The sequence below is a fragment of the Chiloscyllium plagiosum genome, unplaced genomic scaffold, assembly GCF_037043375.1.
Source record: "Chiloscyllium plagiosum isolate Xiang-an unplaced genomic scaffold, Cpla_swu_hap1 HiC_scaffold_19, whole genome shotgun sequence".
Taxonomy (NCBI): Eukaryota; Metazoa; Chordata; class Chondrichthyes; order Orectolobiformes; family Hemiscylliidae; genus Chiloscyllium; species Chiloscyllium plagiosum.
Window position 1 is genome coordinate 73,909,722 of NW_028270157.1, and position 24,050 is coordinate 73,933,771.

At 50.8% G+C, this 24,050-nt stretch overlaps 1 protein-coding gene across 6 annotated transcripts in view; it reads right to left on the reverse strand.

Annotated features, from left to right (window-relative positions):
* LOC122562959 (F-actin-monooxygenase MICAL3-like) overlaps nucleotides 1-23,096 on the reverse strand; it is a 587,087-nt gene extending 563,991 nt beyond the window's left edge. For all 6 annotated transcript variants that reach the window (XM_087997541.1, XM_087997540.1, XM_087997538.1 and 3 more), the window contains exon 1: nucleotides 22,920-23,096. The gene's annotated coding sequence lies outside the window, so the exon portion shown is untranslated. The remainder of the gene's footprint in view (nucleotides 1-22,919) is intronic.
* Between the last annotated feature and the right edge of the window lie 954 nt (nucleotides 23,097-24,050).

A 24,050-nucleotide genomic window follows, 5' to 3' on the forward strand; every position in this document is an offset into this window, starting at 1 on the left:
AGATGATTAGGGGTTTAGATAGGGTCGACAGTGAGAATCTTTTTCCACGTATGGAGTCAGCTATTACAAGGGGGCATAGCTTTAAATTAAGGGGGGGTAGGTATAGGACAGATGTTAGGGGTAGGTTCTTTACTCAGCGAGTCGTGAGTTCATGGAATGCCCTGCCAGTAGCAGTGGTGGACTCTCCCTCATTATGGGCATTTAAGCGGGCATTGGATAGGCATATGGAGGATAGTGGGCTAGTGTAGGTTAGGTGGGCTTGGATTGGCGCAACATCGAGGGCCGAAGGGCCTGTACTGCGCTGTATTCTTCTATGTTCTATGTTCTATAAAAGAGAACAGAATATAGAATGACTTATTTGAAAATCCACAGATTATCCCAATTTAATGATACTGTTCCAAATTCTTGCAACAATCCCTTAGAGAGAGAGAGAGAGAGATTAAAAGGAGCAGCATCATCACACCAGCACCCGGCCCATTTCCCTCTAAAACCCTTCCTATTCATAGACACATCTATAGATGCCTTTTAAATGTTGTAATTGTACCAGCCTCCACCACTTTCTCTGGCAGCTCATTCCATACACGCACCACCCTCTGCGTGAAAAAGTTGCCCCTTAAGTCCCTTTTAAATCTTTCTCCTGTCACCCCCTAGTTCTGCTCTCCCCCACACCAGGGAAGAGACCTTGTCCATTTACCCTCTCCTCACCCTCATGATTTTATAAGCCTCTAATAAGGTCACCCATCAGCCTCCAATGTTAATAAGTTTGCAGATGACACTAAAATTGGAGGTGTAGTGGATAGTGAAGGTTACCTCAGATTACAAAGGGATCTTGATCTGATGGGCCGAGGCATGGCAGATGGAGTTTAATTTAGATAGATGTGAGGTGCTGCATTTTGGAAAGGCAAATCAGGGCAGGGCTTACACACTTAATGGTAAGCTTCTGGGGAGTGTTGCTGAAAAAAGAACCCCTGGGGTGCAGGTTCCTTGAAAGTAATGTCGCAGGTGAAGATGGCATTTGGTAGCTTGTCTTTATTGGTCAGTGCATTGAGTATTGGAGTTGGGAGGTCATCAGATTACTGGTCCACTGACAATAGCAATACATTACTGTCCCTCACATTGTTAAAAATCACACAACACCAGGTTATGGTCCAACAGGTGTCATTGGAAGCATTAGCTTTCGGAGCGCTGCTCCTTCATCAGGTGGTTGTGGTGTATATCCATTGGGAGTTCCTCCCACTGTCACACATGATCCCTTGATGTCTCAGACTGGGTATTTCCCATTTAGACAGCATTGCGTTTGAATATTCCTGAATGCATCCCTGTGTTCTGGTAAAACTATTGCAACTTTACCCTTTATATTTCAGAATAATTTACTGAATTAAATTCCATCATCCCAGAACATTGGCCTTCGGATTACTAGCACAGTGACAATAGCACTACATCACTGTTCCTCCCATTGTCACACATGATCCCTTGATGTCTCAGACTGGGTATTTCCCACTTAGACAGCTTTTTTTTTTTAACATTCCTGAGTGCAGCTTTGTTCTCTATCTGATCAAGTTATAATTCTGTTCCCAGGGATGATCTGGTCTTTTGATCAAGATTGTAGTTGAACGTGTAGTGACAACTCCCTGCACATCTCACTGTCTGAGAATGGGAAGTATCTGAGGGATGAGAATCCACCTTCACCGACAGCACACATTACATTCAACATAATGAGGTCGTCCAGATCACAGCCACCTCCTGTCAGAGCACCACAGGTGAGAGAACACAACAAGCTACTATATGTCACCCCAAGGTCCTACACAACACGCTGTGGACAGGCAGATCACACTGAGATCCCATACATCACACAAAGGTCCTATAGGTCACACTCACTTTTAGTAGATCAATCAAGAGCCTGTAGATCACATTGAAGTCCCATTGGTCACACAGAGATCCCATGGATTACACTGCAATCACCAAGATACTGTTGATCCCTTAAGTTCCCATAGATCACACCATGGTCACCGAGATCAAATAGATCATGTAGTGTTTCTGCAGATCACGATAGTCCCACAATTCACACTTTCCCACAACTCCCCCTTTCGATGACACGGAGGTCAGATAGATCACTGAGATTCTGTAGATTGTGTTAGGGTCCTGTAGATCAAACGGAGATCCTGTGATCACACTGTGGTACTGAGATCACACAGAGTGTCTGTAGAGCACACCAAGGTACCATAGATCACAACAAGGTCCTGTAGACCACAGAGATCCTGCAGATCATATGGAGTTGCTCTAGGATACAGTGATGCATCTTCCACTCCTCCTCCTTAAACAATCCCTTGGGATTAAGGATGTCTATCTTCCATGATGTGTAGGTGCCAGTGTTGGATTGGGGTTGACAAGGTCAGATGTCACATGACACCAGGTTATAGATTAGATTAGATTACTTACAGTGTGAAAACAGGCCCTTCGGCCCAACAAGCCCACACCGACCCACCGAAGAACAACCCACCCAGACCCATTCCCCTACATTTACCCCTTTACCTAACACTATGGGCAACTTTAGGCATGACCAATTCACCTAACCTGCACATTTTTGGACTGTGGGAGGAAACTGGAGCACCGAAAAAAACCCAGGCAGACGCGGGGAGAATGTGCAAACTTCACAGGTTTATGTGAAATCACAAGCTTGCAGAGCACTTTTGACGTTGTCTACTTTCCAGTAAGGAGCGGTGGGTCCTGAGCTAACTGAACAGCCCAAACCTAGATCCACACAACCTGCAGGAGGTGTACAGGTGGTGTCTGAAGGGGAGAGGGCAGGGTAGGTGTACAGGATTTGGCTCTTTCTGCTGTTTTCATCTGTTCTGCACATGGGCCGGTCAGAGACACTCAAGATGGCGGGATATTCTCAGGGACAAGATTCCCGTGAGTGTGTGGGGATTTTGCATTTCCTCAGGGAGGATTTGAGGATGTTCTTGAATGATTTCCTCTGTTGTCCGAGTACCACAGGTCATTATGGAGCTCCAAGTGATGAGCTTCATTTAAAACTCATGTGTCAGACGTGTGGAGAGTGTGGCTCAGGTAAAGGCAGCTGATGGACGTGAGCAGTGACTGAAGTGGCAGGGTGTTCACCAGAGAGAGAACACAGATGCTGGAGCGTCTGTCCTGAGAGAGGACCCTGGTACAGGAGCGTCTGTCCTGAGAGAGGACCCTGGTACAGGAGCGTCTGTCCTGAGAGAGGACCCTGATACTGGAGCGTCTGTCTGGACAGAGGACCCCGATACTGGAGCGTCTGTCTGGACAGAGGACCCTGATACTGGAGCGTCTGTCCTGAGAGAGGACCCTGATACTGGAGCATCTGTCCTGAAAGAGGACCCTGATACTGGAGCATCTGTCCTGAGAGAGGACCCTGGTACAGGAGCGTCTGTCCTGAGAGAGGACCCTGATACTGGAGCGTCTGTCCTGAGAGAGGACCATGACACTGGAGCGTCTGTCCGGACAGAGGACCCCGATACAGGAGCGTCTGTCCTGAGAGAGGACCCTGATACAGGAGCGTCTCTCCTGAAAGATGACCCTGATACTGGAGCGTCTGTCCTGAGAGAGGTCCCTGATACTGGAGCATCGATCCTGAGAGAGGACCCTGATACTGGAGCATCTGTCCTGAGAAAGGACCCTGATACTGGAGCGTCTGTCCTGAGAGAGGACCATGACACTGCAGCGTCTGTCCGGACAGAGGACCCCGATACAGGAGCGTCTGTCCTGAGAGAGGACCCTGATACGGTAGCGTCTGTCCTGAGAGAGGACCCTGATACTGGAGCGTCTGTCCTGAGAGAGGACCCTGATACTGGTGTGTCTGTCCTGAGAGAGGACATTGATACTGGAGCGTCCGTCCTGAGAGAGAACATTGACACTGGAGCGTCTGTCCTGAGAGAGGACCCTGATACTGGAGCGTCTATCCTGAGAGAGGACCCTGATACTGGAGCATCTGTCCTGAGAGAGAACCCTGATACTGGACCGACTGTCCTGAGAGGACATTGTTACTGGAGCGTCTGTCCTGAGAGAGGACCATGACACTGGAGCGTATGTCCTGAGAGAGGACCCTGATACTGGAGCATCTGTCCTGAGAGAGAACCCTGATACTGGAGCGACTGTCCTGAGAGGACATTGTTACTGGAGCGTCTGTCCTGAGAGAGGACCATGACACTGGAGCGTCTGGCCTGAGAGCGGACCCTGATACTGGAGCGTCTGTCCTGTGAGAGGACCCTGATACTGGAGCGTCTCTCCTGAGACAGGGCACTAATACTGGAGCGTCTGTCCTGAGAGAGGACCCGGATACTGGAGAGTCTGTCCTGAGAGAGGTCCCTGATACTGCAGCGTCTGTCCTGAGAGAGGACCCTGATACTGGAGCGTCTGTCCTGAGAGAGGACCCCGATACTGGAGCGTCTGTCCTGAGAGAGAGGTCCCTGATACTGGAGCGTCTGTCCTAAGAGAGGACCCCAATACTGGAGCGTCTCTCCTGAAAGATGACCCTGATACTGGAGCATCTCTCCTGAAAGAGGACCTTGATACTGGAGCATCTATCCTGAGAGAGGATCCTGATACTGGAGCGTCTCTCCTGAAAGATGACCCTGATACTGGAGCATCTCTCCTGAAAGAGGACCTTGATACTGGAGCATCTATCCTGAGAGAGGATCCTGATACTGGAGCATCTGTCCTGAGAGAGGACCCTGATACTGGAGCGTCTGTCCTGAGAGAGAACCCTGATACTGGAGCGTCTGTCCTGAGAGAGGACCCTGATACTGGAGCGTCTGTCCAGAGAGAGAGGTCCCTGATACTGGAGCGTCTGTCCTGAGAGAGAACCATGATACTGGAGCGTCTTTCCTGCGACAGGGCACTAATACTGGAGCGTCTGTCCTGAGAGAGGACACGGATACTGGAGAGTCTGTCCTGAGAGAGGACCCTGATACTGGAGTGTCTGTCCTGAGAGAGTTCCCTGATACTGGAGCGTCTGTCCTGAGAGAGGACCCTGATACTGGAGCGTCTGTCCTGAGAGAGAGGTCCCTGATACTGGAGCGTCTGTCCTGAAAGAGGAGCCTGATACTGGAGCATCTATCCTGAGAGAGGATCCTGATACTGGAGCGTCTGTCCTGAGAGAGGACCCTGATACTGGAGCGTCTCTCCTGAGAGAGGAGCCTGATACTGGAGCATCTATCCTGAGAGAGGATCCTGATACTGGAGCGTCTGTCCTGAGAGAGAGGTCCCTGATACTGGAGCGTCTGTCCTAAGAGAGGACCCCGATACTGGAGCGTCTGTCCTGAGAGAGTTCCCTGATACTGGAGCGTCTGTCCTGAGAGAGGTCCCTGATACTGGAGCGTCTGTCCTGAGAGAGGTCCCTGATACTGGAGCGTCTGTCCTGAGAGAGGACCCTGATACTGGAGCGACTGTCCTGAGAGAGGACATTGATACTGGAGCGTCTGTCCTGAGAGAGGACCCTGATCCTGGAGAGTCTGGCCAGAGAGAGGACATTGATACTGGAGCGTCTGTCCTAAGAGAGGACATTGATACGGGAGCATCTGTCCTGAGAGAGGACATTGATACGGGAGCGTCCGTCCTGAGAGAGGACCCTGATTCGGGAGCGTCTGTCCTGAGAGAGGACCCTGATACTGGAGCGTCTGTCCTGAGAGAGGTCCCTGATAGTGGAGCGTCTGTCCGGACAGAGGACCCCGATACTGGAGCGTCTGTCCTGAGAGGGGACCCTGATACTGGAGCGTCTGTCCTGAGCGAGGACCCTGATACTGGAGCGTCTGTCCTGAGCGAGGACCCTGATACTGGAGCGTCTGTCCTGAGAGAGGACCCTGATACTGGAGCGTCTGTCCTGAGAGAGGACCCTGATACTGGAGCGTCTATCCTGAGAGAGGACCCCGATACTGGAGCGTCTGTCCTGAGAGAGGACCCTGATACTGGAGCGTCCGTCCTGAGAGAGGACCCCGATACTGGAGTGTCCGTCCTGAGAGAGGACCCTGATACTGGAGCGTCTGTCCTGAGAGAGGGCCATGACACTGGAGCATCTGTCCTGAGAGAGGATCCTGATACTGGAGCGTCTGTCCTGAGAGAGGTCCCTGATACTGGAGCATCTATCCTGAGAGAGGACATTGATACGGGAGCGTCTGTCCTGAGAGAGGACATTGATACAGGAGCCACTGTCATGAGAGAGGACCCTGATACTGGAGCGTCTGTCCTGAAAGAGATCCCTGATACTGGAGCGTCTGTCCTGAGAGGGGACCCTGACACTGGAGCGTCTGTCCTGAGAGGGGACCCTGACACTGGAGCGTCTGTCCTGAGAGAGGACTCTGATACTGGAGGGTATGTCCTGAGAGAGGACCCCGATACTGGAGGGTATGTCCTGAGAGAGGAACCTGATACTGGAGGGTATGTCCTGAGAGAGGACCCTGATACTGGAGCGTCTGTCCTGAGAGAGGACCCCGATACTGGAGCATCTATCCTGAGAGAGGACCCTGATACTGGAGCGTCTGTCATGAGAGAGGACCCCGATACTGGAGCGTCTGTCATGAGAGAGGACCCTGATACTGGAGCGTCTTTCCTGAAACAGGTCCATGATACTGGAGCATCTGTCCTGAGAGAGGTCCCTGATACTGGAGCGTCTGTCCTGAGAGAGAACCATGATACTGGAGCGTCTTTCCTGAGACAGGGCACTAATACTGGAGCGTCTGTCCTGAGAGAGGACCCTGATACTGGAGAGTCTGTCCTGAGAGAGGTCCCTGATACTGGAGCGTCTGTCCTGAGAGAGGACCCCGATACTGGAGCGTCCGTCCTGAGAGAGGACCCCAATACTGGAGCGTCCGTCCTGAGAGAGGACCCCGATACTGGAGCGTCCGTCCTGAGAGAGGACCCTGATACTGGAGCATCTATCCTGAAACAGGTCCCTGATACTGGAGCATCTGTCCTGAGAGAGGACCCCGATACTGGAGCATCTATCCTGAGAGAGGACCCTGATACTGGAGCGTCTGTCATGAGAGAGGACCCCGATACTGGAGCGTCTGTCATGAGAGAGGACCCTGATACTGGAGCGTCTTTCCTGAAACAGGTCCATGATACTGGAGCATCTGTCCTGAGAGAGGTCCCTGATACTGGAGCGTCTGTCCTGAGAGAGAACCATGATACTGGAGCGTCTTTCCTGAGACAGGGCACTAATACTGGAGCGTCTGTCCTGAGAGAGGACCCTGATACTGGAGAGTCTGTCCTGAGAGAGGTCCCTGATACTGGAGCGTCTGTCCTGAGAGAGGACCCCGATACTGGAGCGTCCGTCCTGAGAGAGGACCCCGATACTGGAGCGTCCGTCCTGAGAGAGGACCCCGATACTGGAGCGTCCGTCCTGAGAGAGGACCCTGATACTGGAGCATCTATCCTGAAACAGGTCCCTGATACTGGAGCATCTGTCCTGAGAGAGGACCCCGATACTGGAGCGTCTGTCCTGAGAGAGGACCCTGATACTGGAGCATCTGTCCTGAGAGAGGATCCTGATACTGGAGCGTCTGTCCTGAGAGAGGTCCCTGATACTGGAGCGTCTGTCCTGAGAGAGGACCCCGATACTGGAGCGTCTGTCCTGAGAGAGGACATTGACACTGGAGCATCTATCCTGAGAGAGGACATTGATACGGGAGCGTCTGTCCTAAGAGAGGACATTGATACGGGAGCGTCTGTCCTGAGAGAGGACCCAATACTGGAGCGACGATCCTGAGAGAGGACCCTGATACTGGAGCGTCTGTCCTGAGAGAGGGCCCTGATACTGGAGCGTCTGTCCTGAGACACGACCCTGATACTGGAGCGTCTGTCCTGAGAGAGGGCCCTGATACTGGAGCGACTGTCCTGAGAGAGTACCCTGATACTGGAGCGTCTATCCTGAGAGAGGACCCTGATACTGGAGCGTCTATCCTGAGAGAGGACCCGATACTGGAGCATCGATCCTGAGAGAGGGCCCTGATACTGGAGCGTCTGTCCTGAGAGAGTACCCTGATACTGGAGCGTCTATCCTGAGAGAGGACCCTGATACTGGAGCGTCTATCCTGAGAGAGGACCCTGTTCCTGGAGCGTCTGTCCTGAGAGAGGACCCTGATACTGGAGGGTATGTCCTGAGAGAGGACCCTGATACTGGAGGGTATGTCCTGAGAGAGGACCCTGATACTGGAGCGTCTGTCATGAGAGAGGACCCCGATACTGGAGCGTCTGTCATGAGAGAGGACCCCGATACTGGAGCGTCTGTCATGAGAGAGGACCCCGATACTGGAGTATCTGTCCTGAGAGAGGACCCTGATACTGGAGCATCTATCCTGAGAGAGGACCCCGATACTGGAGCGTCTGTCATGAGAGAGGACCCCGATACTGGAGCGTCTGTCCTGAGAGAGGACCCTGATACTGGAGCGTCTGTCCTGAGAGAGGATATTGATACTGGAGCGTCTATACTGAGAGAGGACCCCGATACTGGAGCATCTGTCCTGAGAGAGGACCCTGATACTGGAGCATCTATCCTGAGAGAGGACCCCGATACTGGAGCGTCTGTCATGAGAGAGGACCCCGATACTGGAGCGTCTGTCCTGAGAGAGGACCCTGATACTGGAGCGTCTGTCCTGAGAGAGGATATTGATACTGGAGCGTCTGTACTGAGAGAGGACCCTGATCCTGGAGAGTCTGTCCTGAGAGAGGACCCTGATCCTGGAGGGTATGTCCTGAGAGAGGACCCTGATACTGGAGGGTATGTCCTGAGAGAGGACCCAATACTGGAGCGACGATCCTGAGAGAGGACCCTGATACTGGAGCTTCTGTCCTGAGAGTGGACCCTGATACTGGAGCGTCGGTCCTGAGAGTGGGCCCTGATACTGGAGCGTCTGTCCTGAGAGAGGGCCCTGATACTGGAGGGTATGTCCTGAGATAGGACCCTGACACTGGAGCATCTGTCCTGGGAGAGGACATTGATACTGGAGCGTCTGTCCTGAGAGAGGAACCTGATACTGGAGCGTCTGTCCTGAGAGAGGGCCCTGATACTGGAGCGTCTGTCCTGAGAGAGTACCCTGATACTGGAGCGCCTATCCTGAGAGAGGACCCTGATACTGGAGCGTCTATCCTGAGAGAGGACCCGATACTGGAGCGTCTGTCCTGAGAGAGGGCCCTGATACTGGAGGGTATGTCCTGAGATAGGACCCTGACACTGGAGCATCTGTCCTGGGAGAGAACATTGATACTGGAGCGTCTGTCCTGAGAGAGGAACCTGATACTGGAGCGTCTGTCCTGAGAGATGACCCTGATACTGGAGCGTTTGTCCTGAGAGAGGACATTGATACTGGAACGTCTGTCCTGAGAGAGGACCCTGATTCGGGAGCGTCTGTCCTGAGAGAGGTCCCTGATACTGGAGCGTCTGTCCGGACAGAGGACCCCGATACTGGAGCGTCTGTCCTGAGAGAGGACCCTGATACTGGAGCGTCTGTCCTGAGAGAGGACCCCGATACTGGAGCGTCTGTCCTGAGAGAGGACCCCGATACTGGAGCGTCTGTCCTGAGAGAGGACCCCGATACTGGAGCGTCTGTCCTAAGAGAGGACCCCGATACTGGAGTGTCTGTCCTGTGGTGGGACCCTGATACTGGAGCGTCTGTCCTGAGAGAGGACCCTGATACTGGAGCATCTGTCCTGAGAGAGGACCCTGATACTGGAGCGTCTGTCCTGAGATGGGACCCTGATACTGGAGCGTCTGTCCTGAGATGGGACCCTGATACTGGAGCGTCTGTCCTGAGATGGGACCCTGATACTGGAGCGTCTGTCCTGAGAGAGGACCCCGATACTGGAGCGTCTGTCCTGAGAGAGGACCCCGATACTGGAGCGTCTATCCTGAGAGAGGACCCCGATACTGGAGCGTCTATCCTGAGAGAGGACCCTGATACTAGAGTGTCTGTCCTGTGATGGGACCCTGATACTGGAGCATCTGTCCCGAGAGAGGACCCTGATACTGGAGCGTCTGTCCTGAGATGGGACCCTGATACTGGAGCGTCTGTCCTGAGATGGGACCCTGATACTGGAGCGTTCATACTGAGAGAGGACCCCGATACTGGAGCATTTATACTGAGAGAGGACCCCGATACTGGAGCGTCTGTCCTGAGAGAGGACCATGATACTGGAGCGTCCGTCCTGAGAGAGGACGCTGATACTGGAGCGTCTGTCCTGAGAGAGGACCCTGATACTGGAGCGTCTGTCCTGACAGAGGACCCTGATACTGGAGCGTCTGTCCTGAGAGAGGACCCTGATACTGGAGCGTCTGTCCTGAGAGAGGACCCCGATACTGGAGCGTCTGTCCTGAGAGAGGACCCCGATACTGGAGCGTCTGTCCTGAGATGGGACTCTGATACTGGAGCGTCTGTCCCGAGAGAGGACCCCGATACTGGAGCGTCTATCCTGAGAGGACCCTGATACTGGAGCGTCTGTCCTGAGAGAGGACCCTGATACTGGAGCGTCTGTCCTGAGAGAGGACCCTGATACTGGAGCGTCTGTCCTGAGAGAGGACCCTGATACTGGAGCGTCTGTCCTGAGAGAGGACCCTGATACTGGAGCGTCTATCCTGAGAGGACCCTGATACTGGAGCGTCTGTCCTGAGAGAGGACCCTGATACTGGAGCATCTGTCCTGCCAGTGGGTTTATAGAACTTTGAGCAGTTTCACTGGTGATATTTCTCAAGGGAATTCGAGGTGTTCTCTATCCACATACAGTGGATGGATAGGACTGGACTGTGATGTAAATAGTAAGTGTAATCCAGATATATACGCGATATCAGACCGAGGTCTACATTGCAGGAACAACATAGCCCAATGTTACGTCCACACACAAGTGAAATTGAAAGCAGTAATGCAGGTAAACAAAGCAACTTTTGTGTACTAGGATTTATTTTGAAAGGATTAAAATTTAATACAAATGAAGTTATGTGCAATTTGTAGGAATGTGTTCAGGCTACACTCTACTTTCATTTATTAAATGGGATTTAGGCATCGGTGCTAAGGCCAGCATTTATTGCCAATCCCTATACAACTGAATGGCTTGCTATTTCATTCCTGAGGGCAGTTCAGAGTCAACCTCACTGATGTGAGTCACTCAAGAGCCAGTCAAACCAGGTAAGGTTTCCTTCCTCAAAAGGATGTTCATGAACCAGATTAGTTTTCTGCACTAATTGCTAGTTACATTCACACCATTACGAAGACTAGCTTCTTAATGCAGATATATTTACCTAATTGAATGCACAGCTCCAACACCAGCACATCCTTCCCATCGTGTGGGGAATGGAACTGTAGACAATATTCCAAATTGGCCTGACCAAAGTTTTATCCAGCTGCATGATTTGCCAACTCTTATATTCAAAGCCTCAACTGATGAAGGCAAGCATGGTGTAGATCTTCTTTACTACCTTATCCACTTGTGTTGGCAGTTTCAGGAGGAAATGGACTTGGACCCCAAATGTTCTCTGTATATCAATGCTCCTAAGAGTCTGACCATTTACAGTATACTTAGGTCTTGCACTTGATCTCTTTCCAGCATTGGGGTCCCAGTTGAGTCCTTCCCTGTGGGTATTGAACTTGGCTGTCAGCCTCTGCTCAGCCACTTTGCGTTGTTGCCTGTCCTGAAGTCCGCCTTGGAGGATGGTCACCCGAAGCTCCGAGGTCGAATGTCCCTGATCGTTGAACTGTTCCCCGACTGGGAGGGAACACCCCTGTCTGCTGATTGTTGCGAGGCGTCTATTCATCTATTGTCATAGCGTCTGCTTGGTCTTGCCAATGTACTGTGCGTCGGGGCATCCTTGCCTGCAGCGTATGAGATAGCACTGGCTGAGTTGCGATGAGTACCTGCCACATCCATAGTGGGTGGAGTCTCCATGTATAATGGTCGTATCTGTATCGACACACTGACATGTCTCGCAGTGGTTGCTGTGACAGTTGTACAATGTTGTGGTTGATGCTGTCCTGGGGTTTGCTGCAAACAATGTTTAAGGTTTGGCACTTATTCAAAGGCGAGAAATGGACACCTTGGCAAAGTGCTCATTCTCATCAATAACGTGTTGCAGGCTACGAAGAACATGGTGTAATTTTTCCGCTCCCATAACGTACTGGACAACAAAGGGTAGCCTATCGGTCATATCCCATGTCTGTCTCCTGAAGAGGTCACACAACTCGCGTGCGCACACTCCCTCTCCTTATACACACACACACACACAGGAGGTTACAACATTCGTATATGCAGCTTCCTTCTTCAGGACAATCCGGGACTAGTAAGGAATGTTGGACCATGGCGATGCTCATGTCTCAAAACTTTTCACTTCCTCCAGTTTCCTTTTCAAAGTTCCACAACTGAGTCTGCTTCAGACAGTGTGTCCCAGGTAACAACAACTCACTGTGAAGGACAATTCTCATCAACAATAACGTTCAATCCCTTATTTCTGCCAATGGAAGCTGTTTCTCTTTATTTACCCCACAAAGCTTCTTTGTGATCTTCAACACCTTGATTAAATCTCTCCTGAACATTCTTGGTTCTATAGAAGAAAAATCTCAGCTTCTCCAATCTCCACATTCACTGAAAATATCTGGCCTTCATCATGGTTCTGGTAAAACCCCTTCTTCCTCAACCTTTTCTTAAAAAAAATCTCAGGTCTCACTATTGTGTTAAACTGTGCCTGCTGTATGTCTGCCCACATCTCCAGTTGCTGTCCTCCTGAAAGCTGTTTTTAAATGCTGATCACCACATTTCCCAGTTTGTGTTATTTTCCAAAGATTGAAGCTAAGCTCTGTGCACCCACCAGTGTTGACACCTGAGAGGACACCACGGTGAGTCTGACCACTGTTATTCCCCATCACAGTTCTGTAATCATGCTGTAACTATCCTTTCATTCTTCAGCTTTCAGAATAACTCTACAGTGCAATGCTTTATCAAATTTTAAAGTTGTGCCCACCTCTCGATCAGATTCCAGCCCGCAACTCTCTCGCAGGCATTGAGAGAGGCCTACCCAAACCTGTGCGTTTATTTCCCCAGCCCCACAGTGGTCCTGCACACAGAAAAGATAGGAATATTGCGCTTCTTTGCTACAGGAACACAGCAACACAGTTAATTCCCTCGGGTGTTAGCCAGCATTCCACAGCCATCAATACAGCCACCATTAACATGACAGCAGATGATGGTGAGCGTGCTTTTACAACCATGTTGATTACGAATATTTCACGGCTGTTCAGCTCCAGTTAGACTGAACCATCACTCAGTCCCGAGCCATTAAAAAGTCCACACGGATCAGTAAACCTGAAGCACAGTTACTGCTCACAGTGCATGTGGCAAGCTTGGACCTTCTGTACAAACCAGCACTGTTACTCAGCAAGGGCATAACAAACGCTGGGTTGCCCCGACTTGCAAAACAGACAAACCACCAGCAAGAGGCAGGAAGAAGCCTGCAAGGAACTGACACTCCCACAGTTACTGGACATTTACCAAATAGAAGTACGATAAAACAGCCACAGGGTAGGAACTGACTGGCCTCCTGACCTCAAGAACAATCTGGTGGGCACTGGTGGGGAGGGCATTGGCAGATGGGGCACTGTGGGGATTAGGGGAGGGGTCACTGAGGAGGGGGCACTGTCGGCACTGGGGGAGAATATATTGAGGAGGGGGCACTGTTGGCACTGGGGGGAAGAGTGTATTGAGGAGGGGGTACTGTCGGCACTGGGGGAGTGTGTATTGAGGAGGGGGCACTGGGGGAGAGTGTATTGGGGGGGGCACTGTCAGCACAGGGGGAGAGTGTATTGAGGAGGGGACTCTGGGGGAGAGTGTATTGAGGGGGGCACTGACAGCACTGGGGGAGAGTGTATTGAGGGGGGCACTGACAGCACTGGGGGAGAGTGTATTGAGGGGGGCACTGTCAGCACTGGGGGAGAGTGTATTGAGGAGGGGGGCACTGTCAGCACTGGAGGAGAGTGTATTGAGGAGGGGGCACTGTCAGCACTGGGGGAGAGTGTATTGAGGGGGGGCACTGTCAGCACTGGGGGAGAGTGTATTGAGGGGGGGCACTGTCGGCAGTGGGGGAGAGTGTATTGAGGGGGGGCACTGTCGGCAGTGGGGGAGAGTGTATTGAGGAGGGGGCACTGTCAGCACTGGGGGAGAGTGTATTGAGAAGGGGGCACTGTCAGCACTGGGGGAGAGTGTATTGAGGGGGGGCACTGTCAGCACTGGGGGAGAGTGTATTGAGGGGGGGCACTGTCGGCAGTGGGGGAGAGTGTATTGAGGAGGGGGCACTGTCAGCACTGGGGGAGAGTGTATTGAGGGGGGGTACTGTCGGCACTGGGGGAGAGTGTATTGAGGGGGGGCACTGTCAGCACTGGGGGAGAGTGTATCGAGGACGGGGCACTGTCAGCACTGGGGGAGAGTGTATTGAGGACGGGGCACTGTCAGCACTGGGGGAGAGTGTATTGACGGGGGGGGTACTGTCGGCACTGGGGGAGAGTGTATTGAGGGGGTGCACTGTCGGCACTGGGGGAGAGTGTATTGAGGGGGGGCACTGTCAGCACTGGGGGAGAGTGTATTGAGGGGGTGCACTGTCGGCACTGGGGAGAGTGTATTGAGGGGGGGGCACTGTTAGCACTGGGGGAAGAGTGTATTGAGAAGGGGGCACTGTCAGCACTGGGGGAGAGTGAATTGAGGGGGGGGTACTGTCGGCACTGGGGGAGAGTGTATTGAGGGGGGGCACTGTCGGCACTGGGGAGAGTGTATTGAGGGGGGGTACTGTCGGCACTGGGGGAGAGTGTATTGAGGAGGGGGCAGTGTTGGCAGTGGGGGAGAGAGTATTGACGGGGGGCACTGTCAGCACTGGGGGAGAGAGTATTGAGGAGGGGGCAGTGTTGGCAGTGGGGGAGAGAGTATTGACGGGGGGCACTGTCAGCACTGGGGGAGAGTGTATTGAGGAGGGGGCAGTGTTGGCAGTGGGGGAGAGAGTATTGATGGGGGGCACTGTCAGCACTGGGGGGAGAGTGTATTGAGGAGGGGGCACTGTCAGCGCTGGGGGAGAGTATATTGAGGGGGGGCACTGTCGGCACTAGGGGAGAGTGTATTGAGGGGGGAGCACTGTCAGCACTGGGGGAGAGTGTATTGAGGAGGGGGCACTGTCAGCACTGGGGGAGAGTATATTGAGGGGGGGCACTGTCAGCACTGGGGGAGAGTGTATTGAGGGGGGGCACTGTCAGCACTGGGGGAGAGTGTATTGAGGAGGGGGCACTGTCAGCACTAGGGGAGAGTGTATTGAGGAGGGGGCACTGTCAGCAATGGGGGAGAGTGTATTGAGGAGGGGTACTGTCGGCACTGGGGGAGAATGTATTGAGGAGGGGGCACTGTCAGCACTGGGGGAGAGTGTATTGAGGAGGGAGCACTGTCAGCGCTGGGGGAGAGTGTATTGAGGGGGGGCACTGTCAGCACTGGGGGAGAGTGTATTGAGGAGGGGGCACTGTCAGCACTGGGGGAGAGTATATTGAGGGGGGGCACTGTCGGCTCTGGGGGAGAGAATAGTCCATAATCTGCTTTGCTTCATTCTGGAATACAAACGAGTTGGCATTTGGCAATGATTTTGAGAAGGTGATGCTGCTCAGCAATTGACTGGGTGGCAGATAATATGCAGCATCCGTGATCCCAAAAGGAGATGATTGCAAGCTCCCACAACAGCAGGGTGGGGTGTATAATGACACAGTTCAACTGAGCTCAGACAAACTTTCTAAACACAGAGTCAAAGCTGTTAATTTGCTGAACTGACAGGGTGGGTGCGGGAACCATAACATTGGATTGCATTCAGCAGATTCGGAATACCTGCAGTGAGTGAAGCTCTCAGTTTGTCCGTCTGCCTCTCCTTCCAATACCCTACAATCAGAGCTCACTTTATGGAAGCAGGGAGAATCAAACTTTACAGAAAGGGCCAACAATGACTAACTCCAACAAGAGATCATCTAACTGCTGGACCTTGACCTTTAATGGCATTACCATCACTGAGTTACCCATCCAACATCCTAGGGGTTACCATTGACCAAAATATGAACTAAACTCACATCAACACAGTGGCTACAAACAGCAGGCCAGATGCTAGGAAGACTACTCATAGGGTCACAGAGTCCCACAGGACAGAGACAGGTCATTTGGCGCAAACTGGTCCATGCTGATCAAAATGTTCACCCACATTAATCCCATTTCCCTGCACTTGGCCCATATCCTTCTTATCATTTCCTATCCATGTATTTGTTCAAGTGCCTTTTAAAAGTTGTTAACGTACCCACCTCAACCACTTCCGCTGGCAGCTCATTCCAAACGTAACCCACCCTGTGTGTGAAAAAGTTACCCCTCAGGTTCCCTTTTATTCTCTCCCCTCTAACCTTAACTGATGCCCTCTAGTCCTCGATTCCCCAGCCCTGGGAAAAAGACTGAGTGCATCCACCCTATCCATCCCTCTCATGATCTTATACACCTCTATAAGATTTCCCCCCTCAGTCTCCTATGCTCTAAAGAAAAAAGTCCTAGCTTGTCCAGCCTCTCCCTATAACTCAGACCCTAGAGTCCTCGCAATATCCTTGTAAATTTCTTCCACACTCTTTCTTGTTTAGTAAAATCCTTCCCATAGCAAGGTGACAAAAACTGAACACAACACCCCTCACCAATGTCCTGTAAAGCTGCAACATAACTTCCCAACTTCTATACTCAGTGCCCTGACTGATGAAGGCCAGTGTGCCGAAAGCCTCCTTCACTGCCCTGTCTACCTGGGACCCTACTTTCAGTGAACAGTGAACCTGAAGGTCCCTCTGTTCCACTACACTCCTTAAGGCCCGACCACTCACCATGAAACTCCTACCTTGATTCGACTTTCCAAAATGCAAGACATCACACTTATTTATATTAAACTCCATTTGCCATTTTTCAGCTGATTTCCCCAGCTGATCAAGGTCCTGCTGCGATTGCTGAGAACCTTCCTCACTGTCCACGATACCGCCTATTTTAGTGTCATCTGCAAACTTACGAGTCATGCCTTGTACATGGAACATAGAACAGTACAGCACAGTACAAGCCCTTTGGTCCGATGCTGTGCTGACCTTTTATCCTACTCTAAGATCAGACTAATCTACATACCCTACATTTTACTATCATCCATGTGCCTATCCAAGAGTCGCTTAAATGTCCCTAATGTATCTGACTCCAATACCACTGCTGACAGTGCATTCCATACACCCTCCACTCAGTGTAAAGAGCTACCTCTGACATCTCCCCTAAACCTTTCTCAAATCACCTTAAAACTATGCCCCCTTCTGATAGCCATTTCTGCCCTGGGAAAAGTCTCTTGCTAGTCGCTATCCATGCCTCTCAACATATTGTACACCTCTTATCAAGTCACCTCTCATCCTTCTTCGCTCCAATGAGAAAAGCCCCCAACCTTTCTTCATAAGACATGCCCTCCAGTCCAGGCAGCATCCTGGTAAATCTCCTCTTCATCCCCTCTAAAGCTTCCACATCCTTCCTTAACGAGGCAACCAGACAGAGGAATTTATGGAAGTGGACCTCAAGATCCCTCTGTTCCTCCATGCTGCCAAGAATCCTCCTTTAACCCTATAATCTGCATTCAACTTTGACCTTCCAAAAAGTGAGTCACTTCATACTTTTCCAGGTTGAACTCCATAGCTCACATAATAGGACCTGTTTTGCATCCTGTCAATGCTCCAATGCAACCTACAACAGCCCTCCACACCATCCACCACTCCATCAACCTTCATTCATGTCATCAAAAAATTTATTAAACCACCCTTCTATTTCCTCATCTAACTCTCATAAAAATCACAAAGAGCAGAGGTCCCAGAACAGGTTCCTGTGGAACACCACTGCTCACCGAGCTTCAGGCTGAATACTTTCCATCTACTACCACCCTCTGTCTTCTATGGACCAGCCAATTCTGTACCCATTCAGCCAAACCTCCCAGTATCCCAAGTCTCCTTACTTTCTGAATGAACCTACTATGGTGAACCTTATCAAAAGCCTTGTTAAAATCCATGTACACCACATCTACTACTCTACCTTCAATGGGTTTTGTCACATCCTCAAAGAATTCAATAAGGCTTATGAGGCATGACCTGCCCTTCACAAAGCCATACTGACTATCTCTAATCAAGCTCTGCTTTTCCAAATAATCATAAATCCTGTCGCTCAGAACCCTCTCGAACAGTTTGCCCACCAGTGACATAAGACTAACTGGTCTGTAATTCCCAAGATTATCCCTGTTCCCTTTCTTGAACAAGGGAATAACATTTGCCACCCTCCAGTCATCTGGCTCTACTCCAGTGAATGCAAAGATCATTGCCAAAGGCACAGCAATCTCTTCCCTCGCTTCCTGTAGTAACCTAGATTACATCCTGTCCGGCACAGGGGACTTATCTATCCTCATGTTTTTCCAAAGTTTCCAGTACATCCTCCTTCCTAACATCAACCTGTTTGAGCATATCAGCCTGTTTCACACTGTCCTCAGAAACAACAAGGTCCCTTTCACGAGTGAATATTGAAACAAAATATTCATTAAGGACCTCCCCTACCTCCTCTGACTCCAACCACAAGTTCCCTTCACTATCTCTGATCAGCCCTACCCTCACTCTGGCCATCCTCTTGTTCCTCAAGTAAGTGTGGAAAGCCTTGGGGTTTTCCTTAATCCTACCGGCCAAGGCTTTTTCATGCCCCCTACTAGCTCTCCTAAGTCCATTCTTCAGTTCCTTCCTGGCTACCTTGTAACCCTCTAGAGCCCTGTCTGATCCTTGCCTCCTCAACTTTAAGTAAGCTTTCTTTTTCCCCTTGACTCGATGATCCACATCTCTTGTCATCCAAGGTCCCTTCACCCTACCATCCCTTCCTTGTCTCAGTGGGACAAAGCTATTCAGCACTTGCAGCAAGTGCCCCCGAAGCTCTGTCAGGCATTTCCCTGAGAATCTCTGTTCCCACTTTATGCTCTACAGTTCCTGCTTAATAGCATTGCAATCCCCCCTTCCCCAATTAAATACTCTTCCATACTGTGTGCTTCTATCCCTCTCCATGACTACACAAAAGGTCAGGGAGTTGTGATCATTATCACAGAAATGCTGTCCCACTGAGAGATCTGACACTGACCTGGTTTGTTGCAAGCACCAAATCCAATATGGCCTCCCCTCATTTCAAACTACCTACATATTGAGTCAGGAATCCATCCTGGACACACCTGACAAAGTCTGTTCCATCCAAACTATTTGCAATAAATTTAGGTTCCAATCAACATTAGGGAAGTTAAAGTTACCCATGTGAACAACCCTGTTACACCTTTGCAAAATCTGCCTCCCAATATGCTCGTCTGTGTCTCTGTTGTTATTGGGGGGCCTGTAGAAAACTCCCAATAACGTAATTGCTCCTTTCCTGTTTCTGATTTCCACCCATAATGACTCATTAGACTGAACCCACCTCAAAAACCTCCCTTTCTGCAGTTGTTATACTATGCCTGGTTAGCAATGACACTCCCCCACCTCTATTACCACGTGTATATTCTCATCCAAATCGTTGATATAGATAACAAAAGGCAATGAGCCCAGCACCGACCCGAGGCACTCCACAGGCCTCCAGTCTGACAAGGATCTATTACCCTCTGCTTCCTACCATCAAGCCAATTGTGTATCTAATTTGCCAGCTGGTCCTGGATTCCATGAGATCCAACCTTCCAGAGCATCCTACCATTTGCACCTTTAACAAAGGCTTTACCGAAATCCATATAGACTATGTCTACTGCCTTGCCATCATGAAACTTCCTGGTCACTTCAAAGAACTTTAACAAGTTTGTGAGGCATGATTGCCCACGCACGAAGCCATGCTGACTACTCCTAATCAAACCCTGCCTTTCCAAATGCACGTACAGCTTGTTTCTCAATCTTCTCAAGTAACTTACCCACCACAGATCTATTGTGAGTAACCTGATTCCACCATCTACAAGATACAAATCAGGAGTGTGATGGGATACTCCCCACTTACTTGGATGGATGCAACTCCAACCAGAAACCTGACACCATCCAGGACAAAGCAGCCCGCTTGATTAGCACCACATCCACAAACATCCATCCCCTCCACCACCAATGCTCAGTACCAGCAAGGTGCCCTATCTACAAGATGCGCTGCAGAAATTCACCAAACATCCTTCGACAGCACCTTCCAAACCCACAGCCACTTCCATCGAGAAGGACAAGGGCAGCAGATACAGAGGAACACCATCTCAACCAAACTAAACAAGAAAAGCAGGGGTACTCTTTGCCCAATGTGGCAACATTTACTGGGCTTGTATATCACAATCCTACTTATTTAGTATCTCTGACCACAGTTTAATTCTCAGCTGGAACTCCTGTGGGAGTTGGCAGAATCAGTTGGCTCATTCTGTAAACCCTGCTTAGACAGGATGGATTGAAAGGTCTCTTTCTGTGGATCAATGTTGTCCTCTGCAAGTCAGTAATGAACCAGAGTAGATTAATGCTACAGCAGGAGGCCTGACTGCATGCTGACCATCCCAGTGAAGTTAATGAGGCCTTGCTACAAGGCTTCTAGCAGGCCTGACAGTCCAACGCTCTCAACTCCACTATTACACCGAGTGGCAAAACCTGCAGCAGGAATATAAACACACCGGAAATGCCCAGCTCCTTCCCAGCTCTTGTTGAGTCCTCGGCCCAGCTTCCCACAGGAAATATCAAAAATCCAACAACAGACTAACAACATTCTAGGCACCTTCAACCCTACAAGCGAAGAGGAAGTGAATTAAACCTTCACTTCCAGGGTCAGCAAAGTATTTACAAATATAACAGAATGAAAACACATGTCACACTGCCTGACACAGACAGATCACAGAGGGTCAAAAAAGACTGATGCCCGGGCAGGGCCGCACACTCCCACAGTACCCGGCCCGGGCAGGGCCGCACACTCCCACAGTACCCGGCCCGGGCAGGGCCGCACACTCCCACAGTACCCGGCCCGGGCAGGGCCGCACACTCCCACAGTACCCGGCCCGGGCAGGGCCGCACACTCCCACAGTACCCGGCCCGGGCAGGGCCGCACACTCCCACAGTACCCGGCCCGGGCAGGGCCGCACACTCCCACAGTACCCGGCCCGGGGGGAGGAATGAAATGGGTGTGATAGAACCTGGGTTTGGATAATAGGAGAAGAGTTTGGAGAATGTTCTATTTAGGGCATGAGTTAGGTGATTGGCAAAGGATATCATTTAAGGGATGGGGGCAGGATATAGGAGTAGGAGAATGGTGTGGGAGACACGGGATGGATACAGGAATATGGGAATAGTGTCGGGTGGATACAGGAATATGGGAATGATGTGGGCGGATACAGGAACATGGGAATGGTGTGGGGGATGTGAGCAGATACAGGAATATGGGAATGATGTGGGCGGATATAGGAACATGGGAATGGTGTGGGGGATGTGAGCAGATACAGGAATATGGGAATGGTGTGGGGGATGAGGGTGGATACAGGAGTATGGGAATGGTGTGCGGGTGCATACAGGAATATGGGAATGGTGTGCGGGTGCATATAGGAATATGGGAATGGTGTGGGTGGATGAGGTGAAGGTTTGGAGTTAACAGGGAGTGTTAATAATGAGTGTCTGTGGAGGTATGTGTAAGAAGCTTTCTGCTTTGGACTGACGGGAGACGTTTTGATGCAGCTCAACCAAATAATAAATATTTACAACTAACAGGCATTTCTGCCCATCTGGCCCATGGTGTGAAATGCCACAATTTGAAATTCCAATTCATCTATGACCCAACACTACCATTCCTTTTTCATAGAATCATAGAATTCCAAGAGTGTGGAAACAGGCCATTTGACCCAATACTTCCACACCGAAGAGTATACCACCCAGGCCCACTCCCCTATTACTCTAGGTTTCCCCTAACGAACGCACCTAGCCGCCACATTCATGAACGCTACTGGCAATTGAGCATGGCCAATCCACCATATCTTTGGATCATGGGAGAAAACTGGAGCACCCAGAGGATACCTACAGAGAGACTGGGAGAACATGCAAACTCCAGCTGGTATCAAACCCAGGTCCCCAGCACGGTGAGGCAGCAGCGCTAATCACTGAGCCACCAGGCAGCCCTATGTTTTTTTCCTTTTTCTATTCCTACAGTTCCTCTCTCCTAACCTTCCTAAAGTATATGCACATTATTCCAGGTATATACTGTTCGCCAGTGATTCAGAGTTTAGAGAGTTAGTAAGGACTCTCTCCACAAGTCAAAATGTCTTCTCTTCATCTGTCTGAAGCAAACTGCCTACAGACAACAATCAAGGTCTTCAGGAAATTTGTTGGGAATTCCACAATTAGAGAATATTCCGGAATGGCAGCAGGAAGCAGCAGCCTTGCCCTGAGGATTAGCTGTGAGGGTAGCAGACGTAGTTACATGAAAATCCTATTCGTGTCACCCATTGCCCTCCTCAGAGGCACATTCCACTCAAAGCCAGCCACACTCTTCCACAGTTCTCTGATAACAACACTGCATCCCCCAACACCACGCTCCTCTCCCTCTCAACCAGTCCGGGCCATATACACACAGAGCTGCATGCAGCCGGTTTCTGTGGAAGTGCATTCAAGTGTGTTTCAGATGCCTGGAGACAAGAGAGAGGGAGCTGGGCCAAGAGGGAGGCTCAGATAGCAGAGTGGCGGAGAAAGACACTAACACTGCAACATGTACCTTCACTACCGCGTCCCTCTCTCTCTCTGTCTCCAACACACAAGAGCCCAAGAAAGCCAGACTGTGCAATCCTCCAGCTCAGCGGCCCAGCCCTTCCCAGAGTGTTTACCTCCCTCTTCCCGGGTACTCACGGTTTGGCAGGAATCCTTCTCGCTGTCTCTCCGAGGCTGGGAGGAGGAGGAGGTGTTGTGTATTGAACAGTGCCCACTCTAACTGCATTCCCCCAGCCGTCACAGCATCTCTCTCTCTCTCTAACACACACAGTGTTTCAGTGCAGCAACCAAAGCCTTCCCCTGTTCCACGGCAGTTTGCCCAGGCACTCGAACTGCAAAGTCAGTGGAAAGCTCCCGATCTCCCTCTGACCTCCGGCTCTGCCTGAGGCGAGTTCCCTGCAGCAAACCAGCAGCGTTTCTGCATATTAACCCCCACCTGCCCGCACAGCGCTGCTGGCCAGGCACAGCTCCCCAAACCCACCCACTGCAAACACTCCTGAGGAAGGGCTTATGCCCAAAACGTCGACTCTCCTGCTCCTCGGATGCTGCCTGACCTGCTGTGCTTTTCCAGCAACACACTTTTTTTTTCGACTCTGCCAACCCAGCTCTCCTTCCTCGCTGGCCTAACCGTGGGGGAGTGGGGGGGTGTCGGCTCTGCCTTAGGAGCACACAACTACATTCACAGTCTCCTCCCCAGCACCACCCACCACTGCCCAATAAATGCCCAGAGTCTTACTCTTAAGGTGGACTTCCTTTGTGGGCAAGTTGCTTTCAAAGAGGGAGAATGAGAGAGAGAAAGCCAGTCACTTCAGGCGAGAGAGAGCGAATCAGTCCTTTCAGGGGAGGGGGCCAGATGAAGTATATTTATGCTGAATGACCTCCTGCAACACCATAACAATTCTGTGATTCTGGAGACAAGGCTAGAACCAGCCCTTCGTAAGTAAATAATAATAGAGTGAAGTAGGCCATTCAGCTCCTTAATCCTGACCTATCATTCAATAGCTACTTCCCATCACCATCCTGTTGGTGAATATGGGTATTAGTACTTGAAAGCTGTGCTTATCAGGATGTAAAGGACTGATGCTGAGAGCAGATAATTGGGTTGTAACTAGTGTCTAACTAGTGTGTATGAGCTACAGTACCAGTTATAAGTGTACTGCGCTTTTCCAGCAACACATTTTTCAGCTCTGATCTCCAGCATCTGCAGTCCTCACTTTCTCCTAACAGTAATGATTACTTATTCTTAAGCTTAGGTACTAATCTAACAAG